Below are 13,176 nucleotides of genomic sequence, written 5' to 3' on the forward strand. Positions count from 1 at the left end.
GTGCTGAAGAGAGCAAAAGGCATCTTGTGTGTGAGCAGCGGAAATAAGAGGTGAATTCTTCCCCAAAGAGAGGTTTGTGTTGAGCCTACAGGGAGTGAGGCACAAAAATGGCAGCAATCACCTCCAAAAAGCTTCAGCACTAGGCCAGGCTTAAGTTTTCCAACTCTGCATCAATCACAGGAGCTGGGATCATTCTCAGGTAGCAGAGATGAAAACAACAGCTCTATGAGAATAAATAGGTTTTTTGGGATGAGATGAGAAGCAAAGAAACCTTTAACCATAGTGACAACAGCAAATTCATCAGGAATAAAGGATTGAGGCCTGGGCACAGAAGTGCTGCAACAAAACCAGCAGAAAATGAGTGATTCGATCAAACTTCAGCTCACATAACCAAGGTTCAACAGACTGGCTGCATTGTCCCTCTTCCTGGAAAAGAGGAACCACCCTCCCAGCACCTCACCGGGAAAGGCAGCATTCCCTACACCACCACCAAGTTTTCCTTGGCATTTTCCACGCTCTTGAAGAGGATGACATGTCCTAAATGTGCCAGAGGAGAGGCTTGATGGGACTCTGCAATCCCCCAGCACACATCCTCCAGCTGGAAAGGTGGGTGGGTGCCTGTGTTCACTTTGGTGAGGGTTAAATCACACTGGTCAACCTTAATTACTGCATTTCTCTAATTTTGAAGCAAGCTCCAGCCCCTGCAGAACTGAGAAGGGCTGAGGACAGGAAACTGTGCTTGAAACAAGGAGGGATGGACTCAGGAGCCTGTGCTGAGGGGCTGGAACTATCTGTGTTAACAGAGCCAACAGCAAGAGGATGTGACAGGAGCCAAACCAGAGAGAAAACAAAGAGAGCATCTTCAGAAATAAAAATAAAAGTTTTTCTTGATGCAGTAGGAAGAAAGCAGACCAGTGAAGGGAGACAATTGATGGGGCTGTCAGTGCCAGAGACAGCAGCAACAATCCAGCAGCTTCCAAGAGGACTGGAAGGGATAAGAGATAAAGGATGGGAGATGAAGCCCCAACCACCCCGATAGCAGATAAGATGCTGGCCATTTGTTTAGAACAGAGAGAATTTCAGAAATATTACAGAAGAAGAATTGACAGATGTAGGACATGACAACAGAACAAAATCTCCAAGATAACTCCAAGGAGCTGGGCTAAGGAAGGACAGAGTCACCGAACTGGAGTTAGTCAGTATTTTTTCTTGATGGTTATGAAACTACAGAGCCACGGCAAAAATAATTTTAAAAAAAGAATATTTCCTCTGAAGTTTAGGGTTTTCAAAGAGAAATGGAACTTCCTGAGCTCCTTTGAAAATCCAGGGCTGAGCACTGCCATCCATTTGTTCTAGTTAAGGTATGCAAATATAGATGTGTTCCAAATGCAGAACCTTTCGACGCCTGCTGCCTCCAATTAATAAATTAAACCCGTCCCTGCTGTAGCTCAGCCTGTCACAGACAAGGGCTGGCTCAAGAAGCCACACAAGGAAATGAAATTTGAAAACGTTGGTGCCTAATTCTGGAATAAATTCCGAGATAATGAAATAGCTACCATGCTGTTCCACTTGAAATTTAATTCCAGAGCAATTCAAATGCACAGTGCTGATTACTCTTGTCATTTTGGAGGGAAAAAAAACCCCAAACCGAGGGGATTTCAACTCCAACAAAACTGAAAACTGCATCTATATCCCTACCAAAAGCAGAGAAAGGAAAATATCTTGAATAATCCCAATTCTTGAGTTTCCAGACACTGCAGCCTTGTACATAAATCCCCCAAAATAAAACCTGCAGTGCTCCAAATCCAACAGACACGAAGGCTGGAGGCTCTCGGCTGCTCGCATCCACCGCAGGCACCAGCCCTACATAAGCAGGAGCATTTGCTGGTACACCCATCAGGCATCTGAAGCAGCTTTGAAACAGAATTCCTGTCTCCAGCTCCTCAAGCAGAAGCCTGAGGGTGTCTGTTTTTAGACAACTGTGCACTTTTAAATTCCTTAAACATTTTAATGTACGGAAAACCACATTGCAACTGGCTCTGCGCTGCTTTTACCCTGAGGCTTGTAACAACATTTGACTGTGGGGAGGGATGGGAGGAGAGAAGAACCTCCTGCGCTGCAAAACATTGCTGTGGGTGGCCCCAGAGCAGAGACCTGGGGGCTGCAGCAGAGACTAAACTGGAGGGAGCTGTGGAGTTCACTTTGTCCACCACTGTGGCAGTTCCATCACCCAGGTCCATGTCCAGCCATGAACACCTCAAGCAAGGAACAGTCCTACACTTCCCTGGAAAATTTATTTCCATGTTTAATATTTCTTTCTTTTTTTAAAATTTCTCCTTCTTCTAACCACTCAGGTTTTTCTCTGAACCAAGCTGTACCTGGTGCCTCTGGTTCAAATCCTTACCAAGGAGCTGACTTCATTTCCCCCTCGATTATGTTGTTGGTACTACAAGGATAAAATTCTTGAGCCAACTCCTTAAATCTTTCTTCATGTGTCAAGTTCCCAAACCCTCTAACCATCCTGATATGCCCCCTCTGGCTCTCCTGTAGTTTTTCCTCTCTCTTGAACAGCAGAGAAGCAAAACTGGATGCAGTATCCTGGTGTGGATAGGATGGGAAGAATGGCTTCAAACTGACAGAGAGGAGGTTTAGATGGGATCTGGGGAAGGAATTGTTCCCTGGGAGGGTGGGCAGGCCCTGGCACAGGGTGCCCAGAGCAGCTGGGGCTGCCCCTGGATCCCTGGCAGTGCCCAAGGCCAGGCTGGACATTGGGGCTTGGAGCAGCCTGGGACAGTGGGAGGTGTCCCTGCCCATGGCAGGGGTGGCACTGGATGGGATTTAATGTCCCCTCCATCCCAAACCATTCTGGGATTCTATGAAGATACTTTAGGTCATCCTGCCAAAAGATTCCCTGACAGGTGACTTTCCCAAAACTAATTGGGAATAAGAGTTCCTGCTCTTTCCTTGCCTTTACAGTGATGTTCATCCCATTCCCAATCATCTCTCATCACTCTGTTCCTTTAAATATATCTTTAACCCTTACAGCAGGTAAAAACACCCCTTCAGCTCCTGCTCCAGTGCACCTTCCCCAGGTGACTACACCATTCCCAGACCTGGAATCGGCCTAAACCAAAATCAAATTAACAATATCTTGCATCTCTAATGAAAATAAAATCATCATGGAATTGAAAAGGGGAGCAGTGAAGAGTTTTTTTACTTCCTGGGATCTGTAATTCTTCTATCCAAGGAATTTTAGGACAGAATTTTATGCGCAGCAGTGCCTGTAGAACAGATATTTCCATGTTTTTTCCACTGGAAAGTCCTCCCAGCCTGCACGACTGCTCGAATTCCTCCATCCATCCTGCATTTCCTTGGAGCCAGTGATAAGCAGACCCATCTGTAAGGATCTGGGCCGTGTTTTTCCACTCCAGCTGAGAGCTGTCTGAAGGTCAGAGCATAAATTACATTTCCTACAACAAATTTTGATGGGCTGAATCAATACCCATGATCAAGTACCCCAGGCTGGCTCCCAACAAGGACAGATCGCCATTCCTGTCAGGAATTCCTCCTGTTCTTTAAATCATGGCTATCTCCATTATTCCTCTGTCAAAATAACCCTGGGTTTGGGACAATACAACAAAACACATCCTGCAAGAGCTGACATTCCTCTCCTAACTCAGTTTAATGAATTCCCACAGGATTTTGCCACAAAGATAAAATAAGAGAAATCTGTATAAACGTTATGAAATTCAAAAAAATAAACAAGGATGAGAGCACTGACCAGGATCACTCCACTGGACCCCACCAAAAATAAACAGAACTCACCCCAAACCTTCAGAGTCACCTGTCCACCAACTCCACCACCTCAAAATGCTCTCCCAACCCTTTCTCAGCTGAAAATGAAGTCGTTCTCTCCTCAAAGACAACTCCACTTCAGACTCCTTAGCGAGGTGCCTGTTTGGCTGCATTAATTCCTGCAGCTCCCAGCACCCCAGCGATTCTGGGAAGAGCTGTGCACTGCTCAGTGCTGCACAGGGCTCTGCTCACAGCAGCTTTCTGTTTGAAAAGCCCACAATGTCAGGCTCGTGTGGATGTGGAGCAGACATTGCTGTCGCCCCAGGGCTGCACTGACCTTGCACACTTTCCTCACTGAACACATCTCAAAGACAGTGGTTTGGGGCTTTTTTACCTCAAGAAATGTGGATTATTTCCTTCCCACAGTGAGGAAAGCCCCAGGGCTCCCCTCTCAGGAGTTTAACCAGATCAAAGCAAGGGCCACTGGTGCAGGAAGGGCAGAGCACTTAAAAATTCACAACCCGCAGGAGGAAACCAAGGCAGTTTCTAAAAATCCTCCCCAAACGCAACACCAACCTCTCAGGAGGTGAAAAAAACAGCTTGAAAATTAAAGAATCAGCTGGGAGAGCTTGTAGTTAACTCCAAGAGGGGACAGAACTAAAGATCTCTGTGCTGTGTTTTGGGTTAATACTAGTTTGGGAGATCTCGTGGCTCTGCAGCTGGGCAGGACTGAGAGAACTTTGATGAGTGGAGAGGAAAAACATCAGGAGTGTCCATGCCAGCTCAAGAACTGAAATTATCTGAAAAATATCCGGTCAAAACCCATCTGAAAAGGAGCTGTTTCTTTCCCAGAGATGTGTGTGCATATTTAAAATCATGAATTAGAGCTAAATAGTTAAATTCCCAGCAGTGACAGACTTGATCACTGACCATTTTTGCCCCCCCGAGCCAGCACAGGCATCAAAGGACTGAGAAAACATCCGTGCAAGGGTCAGCTTTCACCACTCTGCACTCAAAACAATTATTCCAGAGTGAACTAAATTATTACTTACACAATAAAGTCACCTCTCCTAATTACATCAGATCAGGGAAGCTACACTGAAAAACCCACAGGGCTCCTTTTCTGACTCTTGCTGCCACCCAGCTTCACCTTTCCTTCCCTTAATTCTCTTATCTGTAACAGAGGGTTGAAAAAATATCATTGCCTTGAGGTGCCTCCATATGAGCTGCAGGATCAGAGCTGGGTCTTGTACTGAGGGTTATTAAATAAAACTTACCAGGGCCTAAACCCACTCCTCAAGAATTGTTTCAGATCACCTAGGATTTTAGAAGCAGTAATCCCAGATAAATCTCATCTCTCCTCTACGTCTGTAACATGATGTTTTTCACCCTGTTTGTTTCCCCCACTGTGAAAGCTCTGGAGTGAATTCCACCCTTCCCCTCCTTTTTTCCTGGAGTGGAATGTCAGTTGTCTCTCAGCATTCAGAAACCAGCCTGATCTCCCAGGCTTTATGTTCCAGAATTTGGAGTGATAAACACTTCTGCCTCACCCCCAGGAACTTCAGCTGTTTGTCTTTGGGGTTTACAGGGATGAGTGACTGAAAGAAGGAATACATTTTTCTTCCCAGCTTTGCATTGTAAAAAAAGATCCCAACATAAAAGTAGCGCTGATAGCAGCAATACTTCTCAATAAAAGAGGTGCTCATAGGAATTGTATGGGAGATGATACAGCTTCAAATAAGGATATAAATTACGTTGCATTATTTCATTTGATTCCCTGGGGAACGTTTAATTTCATATTTCAAAGATTCTGGACAATGCATCTGCTCAGTTCTAGATTTCCTGCACACACATGAAATCTTTGTGCTGCTTTTCATCCACCATCTTAAACCCCAAGTTAAAATAATCACTTATTTCTTCCTTTCATTCTTCATTTTTCAATATATTCATCATTTTTCAGGAAAAAGAATTGTCTGAATTGCAGATCTAAACCAAAATCACTGCCTGATCCACCATCTTACAGCCCAATTAAAGATATTTATACCAAAATGTGATATGCTGAAATATTTTCCAGTTGAAGATATCCCACTTTGTGGGTGCTCCAGGGATGAACCTTCTGACTTTGGAATGTGCATCCATCCAGAAGAAGCTGGCACAGGAAAGTGTTATATTCCTGTATTTTTCCCATCAAAATTACTTTTTATGCTCTGTCCAAGATCATCCACCACCAAAACCACAGCACTGCTGTACTGATATGCAAATTTGTCATGGGGTATACATTAATTAAGTGATACCCTTATGGTCAGAGTAAAGTATCCACACTGAAATCCACATGGGTTTTTCCACACATTTCACCAGTGTAGGACAGTTTAACATGGAAAAAAACCATCAGTTCTTATTTTTCAGCAGTGCTACAGATAAAACCCAAGGTATGTTCTGTGTATGGTGGTGGATGCACACAGGCTCCTTCCTCTTGGGATGCACAGCTCAAAGAGAGAGGTTGGGAATAGGAAAGACATGGAATTAAACTGTCTTTATCCCAGTTCTTATGTGTAGTGACCAATAACAGCTCACCCCACTACAGCACCACAGTTATAGTGACATGCACTGTCTCCACTCAGTATCTTGGGAGGGAAAGTCTCTGTGTTTCCCAATAATTTTAATTAATATCCTTTTTCAGTATTTCCTTCTCCCCACATCCTCTCAGTTAGGGTCATGAACCTGGAATTAAGAAAGTACAGGGCTGATTTGAGCACATCAGGAGCTGAATTCCAATCAAAAACCACCAGTTATCCCAGCAGCCAGACTCCCACTGCCCCACCCATGCCTGGTTATAAAACCCAGGATTAAACAAACACACCTGACCTCACTTGAGAGCTTCCATAACCAGGGGAAGCAATAACTCCATAACCACATTAGATGTTAACATTTAAAAATCAGCTGCTGAAGGTTACAGTAATAAAGTGATGGACTGCAGCTGGAGCTTTCCAGTGCACCCAGCTGAGCAGGGATTCTGAATTGCCAGGGGTATCATGAAGTCTCCAGTTTAAGGAAGAGCAGCTGTAGGTCAGCAGTCCTGGAGGAGCAGCAGCAGAAGGAAGGAAGAGTTGCCGTGCCAACACATGCTTGATAATTTTTAATATTAAAAAAACATTTCTGGATAAGGATAGATCTTGATCCCTGTTTAGAATTGAGCATTTAATTAAAAGGCAGGATTTCCTTAATAGTCTAAGCATGATCCAATGGGGGAGATCACCAGCAGAGAGAAAATATTGCAACATATGAACATGAAGATGCACAATGACAGAAAAAAAACCCAACAAAATTAAAGTAAGACCAATCCCTATTTTTATACCTTTTTTAAATCCAGCTCACCACAAAAACTCCTCTACAAGAGTTCCTGTGGTGATCAAAGCATGATGAAATTGGAGGGGAAACAGGAAAATAAAAAAAGTCCTAATTTTTTCTAGGCTATAGAGACCTCAGGTGGACAGTCCATGTGCAATGGATTATGGTTGATGGATCATGGGATGGCTTCCAACTGAAAGACTCTAAATTTAGAGTAGATATCAGAAAAAACCTCTTCCCAGTGAGGGTGGGGAGGCCCTGGCACAGGTGGAATGAGATGGTCCCTAAAGCCTCTCCCAACCCAAACTATTCCATGATGACATGATTACCTATGATCTTCTCTGATGGTGTGATGCCATTTTAAACCCCAACAATAAAACCCAGCGAGCATGTTTGAACACTGTTTTAATATCATTCCCTTTAACAACACCCCTGGAAGCTTATTAATATTAAAAGGAACCTGGCTGGGACAGCAAGGAGAGTCGAGTGTCAGTTTTTTCCTGCAGAAACTGTTTTCTCCTCTAAAATTCATTGGAATTTGAAGACATTCATGCAGCACTCTCCTAGAAGAGGGAACTGGCATTTTCTTGTCACTCTGCCCTCCTACAAAAGCTGTATTCCCTTATTTTCTTGGCAATTTTGAGTAACTAACTCTCTGAAAGGAAGTAACACTTCAGAGGAGGATCATGTTTATACAAATAAATTTTCTCTCCTTTTATCAGAATCTCGATTTTGTTGCATTCAAGGTAATCTGGGGCTTCTCTTATTCCTTTATTAACTCCAGAGCTGGGGTTTTCTTCCAAGGGTGATAAAATTTCCAAAGCCTGTCAGAAGTCCCACGGATACCGTGGATCTATTTTTCAAAGGATTTGTTGATCCAGCTGCCTACAACAGAGACGAGATGTGATGCCTTTTTGGAGCTCTTCATGGCATCTGCAGTTGAGGGCATCCTGCTGTTCTCATGACAAGTGTGCACAGAAACAGCCCAAACTCCAAAGTTGTCTCTGCTCCGTTGATCTTCCCATGATATTGACGTTTAGGGTTGTCATCAAGTTGCCTAAAGTGTATCCAGTTGAAGGGAGATCTAAAATGTCAATGAAATTGGGCCTCTGTCAAAGATTTATCTGTGTCTGAATCACATTGGAGGGATTTGCAGGCATTTGGCCAAACTGGGAGTTGTCCCATTCCTTGGAATAACGCAGGAATTCCTTCATCGCCTTTCAGCTGAAGATATCACAAAGATGCTCACCTCAGAGGAGCAACATCCACTGGCACAAGGATCAGTGCTCCTTTCATCACCCAGTTTGCTCCTCCTGAAGGCAATTAGCCAAGATTTCCTCATTTTCCCACCACAGCATCCAAGTGATACCAGGGACACCCAGCAGAGCCATCTCTTGCTCTCGGAGGGGTGCAAATCCAAGACACAAGAATGGTCTCAGTGAGGGTGCAATAATTCATCAAGTACAGGTGGGGAGAACGCTGTGGAAAACATGGAAGCAGCTGGAGATCGCTCCTTGATAGATCAGATTTAACAATGAGGTCCCAGCTTGCTGAAATTCCCATTACTCTGTGCTATATCCCGACTCCCTCCACAAAATCCCAACAAAATTGTATCATGTGTGGAAGTAAAGAGAAGATTAAACAGGATATTGGATAACAGGACACAGGGGAATGGCTTAAACCAGGAGTAGATGTTAGGAAAAAATTCCATAATGTAAGGGCAGGGAGGCCTGGCACAGGGTGCCCAGAGCAGCTGTGGCTGCCCCTGGATCCCTGGCAGTGTCCAAGGCCAGGCTGGATGGAGCTTGGAGCAGTCTGGGACAGTGGAAGGTGTCCCTGCCCACAGAAGGGAGTGGAATTTGATGATTTTTAAGGTCCCCTCCAACCTCAACTCCATGATTCCATGCCTGCACTTTCTGTGAATAAATGTGGGTTGGGCATGGGGTTTAATTTATTTGGATTGGGTTTATTTTTTTCCTCGCTTTTATTTTCTTTCTTCTGGGTGGCAGCAAACACCAGCTGATCCAGAAGCACTGAGCACAACACCGATTCCAGAGGCAGCAGCCACAGGAGCATCCCATGGGAGCAGCAAAGTCTGGGCATGCAGCAGAGGGGATTCAATGAGCAGCACCCTCAGAAGAGTCAGTAAAATGATCAAATCGTATTTCAGGACCTAAAACTGTGGTAGGATTGTACAAGCAGGAATTCCCCCTTGACATGAAGCAGAGCAGGTCTCTGTTGCCACTGGGGACATGGAGAGCAGGAGCTTGGCTGCTGCCATTCCAAACTCTCCAAGAGCTCGTTTTGTGTCTGCTTCTAAGTGGAATTCTTAGAGTTATATAACATAAATACTATAAACTGCCAGTTATGTCCCTTTGCTGTGGCTCAAGGAACACATTTGGGATGGAGAACGAAAATTGAATTTTGCTGATGTTTGAGAGCAGTCGTGTGGCTGTAGCACCCACATTAAATACAAGCAACATAAAATAATAACCAAAAAAACCCAGACTTTCTTTCATGTTTTAACAGCAAACATTCCCTGGTAGCCGCGTCACCCACCCAGCCAGGAGCTGTCCCCAGCCTGTGCCACACGCGTCTGCTCCCAGTTAATTGTCTGCTCTGCTTTTGTCCCTTTCTCCGGGGTTCTGTGCGGGTGCACCGCCCGTCACCGCTCAGCTCCTGAGCATCTGCACGGATGGACTCAGCCCGGCCCGACGCAGCCAAGGCACATTCCCACTCCCAGCGTGCCATCTAGTGATGGATGGGAGCGCAGAGATTCAGCTCAGCTTCCCCCTTCACGCACAGTCCAAAGGCAGCACCGAAGCATCCAAGACAATATTTAGTCACTGCCTCACATCCTGACCCTACAAATAAAAGCGGCTCCCCAAGGATGTCCCCTCCAGGGAAAACGCTGGAGCTGGTGAAAATGGATGGCAAAGGCATAAATGCAGGCAGACAATAAAGCAACAAGCCAAAACTGGACCGTGGCAATTGATTTGTGGGCATTTAATGACAAAACAGGCGCTGGAGGCGAGCATGGGTTTTGTCCTTTGCACACAACGTGCCACAGCCAGTGGTGGCACTCCTGAACAGTGCTGGGGAAAGCAAGGCTCCCAGAGGATTTAAAACGATGTGAATATATGCACAAATGTATTTTAATCTCCTCTGGATTGACAATTCCCTGGAATCATACAGAGTAGCCAGCACTCTATTTTTTTGCAGAAAATTCTGTATTCCAATAGGAACAGATGTGATGATGACCCATCCCAAATAAACCCTGCCAACAGCCCAGGTTAGGCTTCAGCCTAAACTCTGTTTTATTCTTGTTTATAAACAAGGATTAGCACTTTTACATGGCTTAGAATGACATCCTGGATGAGTCTGAGGAGGAACGCTAAACCAAAATGAATTTCCAGGCAATATTCCTTAAACCACATGGACCCAAACCTCCCCAGCCCCAAGCAGCAAAAGGAAAATATCCACAAAGCTTTAATAACCTCCTAATGACAGCTTTCATTTGTGTTGTTATCAAGAGAAAACAGGGGATTGCGTTTTTTTGTCTTGGAGCCATCTTTACACCTAAAACATTCTGCATGTCTACCATAGAAACAGCCTGGCCTTATTAATGGTGTCATAGTAACCAACACCCAGGCAGGGGCTTATTAATCCCCACATCTCCAGAGAGAATCACCAAAAATCCCAGAAACAGCCAACCTTCCACACCAGTTAACTCCTCATTAACATACCTGAAAACAGGGAGCACAGGGAAGAAGGTTTAGTTGACTTCAAGCTGTCACAATTACATTGCAGCAGCTGCATTGGGGAATTTTTTTCTTTAAAATATCAGAATTCCCTGGTTAGCTGTATTTTAGCACCAAGATTGCTCCAGAGACCCTCAGCTTCTGCTTTGCTGCCTGATGTATTTTTTTTCTTTCCCTTCTAACGGCACCTGAGCAAAGAAAACCAAGTCCTTAAAGCTTCCCAGGGCTGAGCAAACCTCTCCCATTAATGCTTGCTTTTAGTAAAAGTCATTTCTCTGATTTTTCAACAGATTTGAGACCAAGGAGTGCAAACTCCACCTTTTCTCCATACAAAAAAGCCCCCCTAATTGTTGTGCAGGAAGGGACGTCAAGCCCTGGGGTGGAATTAACCCCAAAGAAATTTACCCAAAGAGAATTGGGTCCTGTGCTCACATACCACAAATATTTACAACACAACCACCTCCTGCACCACCCAATCCAGTCCCAAAATTCATTAATCCACCAGTGCCAAAGTTCATTAATGCAGCAAGTTCAGGCTGAACCCCCAACACCAATTTTTTGCTATTTTTGGCAACGTTGTCTGAACCCACTCACCCTGAATTTTACACCAAAGCCAGACATTCAACATTATTCTACTTTCTTTCCTATGAAACAATAAATTGAATCTGACAAATTAATTATCAAAGGACACTTCATTAGCCAGAGTACCTAATAAACAGCTCCTCTGAAAAGATTTGCCAAAATGCTGTTGAAAACATAAATTCTGCTTGTTTTTAACACCTTAAAGGACACCTACTGCATTACCAAAGCTGAGGCTTCCATCCAGAGTCTCTGTGACACAAAAATGCTCATTAATACAACTACAAACAAGGAAAAAAAGCCACAAAAAGGATTATCTTAACCATCATGAATAACACAACCAAGAGCACCTCCTTCCCTACCTTTTCCAGGAGATGTGGCTCTTGGGAACGTGGATGAGCGAAGGGCTCAGCAGTACCAGGTGGATTCTTGGGCTGGGATATTTAAGAGGTCTTTTCCAGCCTAAACAATTCTCTGAAAGCAAAAGCCAAAGCTCTTCTCCTCCCTCTTAAATCTAAGCCTAAAGCTAAACCCACCCTAACCCCAGCTGGGCCCAATGACTGGACCCCTCCCTCTGGCCCTCACAGCCACACCAGGACGGGGTTATCCCAATACCCCCTGATTGATCTCATCTCTTTTCTTGCAGATCGGCACAATTCCTGTTGCATTTTTGGAAACCTCAGCTGGGCTAAAGGAGCCACTCATACACCAAACTCCCCCCCTATTCCTCCACCACCGTCTTTTCAGCATAAGGAGATGTTGTAAAACCGGGGTGAATCAGAACCTTTTGTCCCATTGAATCATTAGCACCTCAAAGCTCAGGTTCGGCTGCTGTAGACAGAAATGAGCAATTGTTTGTTGTCCAACCTCCACATTCCCTGATCAATCTGCCAGTCCCCAGTGTATCAAACTTCTAGTGTGCTCTAAAAATGAAGAACTGGATGTGTGTCTGCATTTTAACGGGTGCTTTTCATCCCCTAGAGAACAATTATTTCAGTATTTGTCCGCTGACAGCGAAGCATTTCTTTAAACATGAACGCTCCAGAATTTAAAAGACTAGGCTGGAAGATTTCTGGTTTATATCACACAATAATTTTCCTCAAAAAACCTGCCACTTTTCAATCCAAAGCCTGACCCAAAGTTCCCCTAAAGTTAGAGGCTGGCAGATATGAGAATGTTGACATGCAAATTCATTCTTCTAAGACTTGTCTCTAGCATTATTTTGCTATTTCAAAACTAAAAATTAGGTTTCCCAATGGAAAGTTCTGACAGGATCATGACTATCTGTCACTTAAAATGAAAATGTACTGTTTGATTTTATTGTAGGATAGATCAAGAACTCTCAAAAGAAAGAACAGATCATCTGTGTTTAATAAATCCCTGGGGAGGAGCTTCCCAGAGCAGTGTGGGTGTCCTGGGCACTGCTGATCCACCCCCAAGATGTGGAGCCCTTTAAATTCTCGTTGGACACAAATTCCAGCCTAGATCTGAAAAGGTTTGAGGCTCGGAGTGGTTATTAAAACACTGCATTGTTCTATAATTTCTATATGCTTTTAATAATTTACTCAAAGAGATCTTTCTACTGCAATATTTTTACAGCCACAGACACTCCAGTTACCCTTCATATGTTCATGTGCTTTTAAGCAAATTTCTCTATGAAACATTAATGTATCATCATGTAGCTGTACTCTGG

The sequence above is a fragment of the Corvus kubaryi genome, unplaced genomic scaffold (genome assembly GCF_017639235.1).
Source record: "Corvus kubaryi isolate FWS band 111438036 unplaced genomic scaffold, C.kubaryi_AGA036_p1.0 37397, whole genome shotgun sequence".
Classification (NCBI taxonomy): domain Eukaryota; kingdom Metazoa; phylum Chordata; class Aves; order Passeriformes; family Corvidae; genus Corvus; species Corvus kubaryi.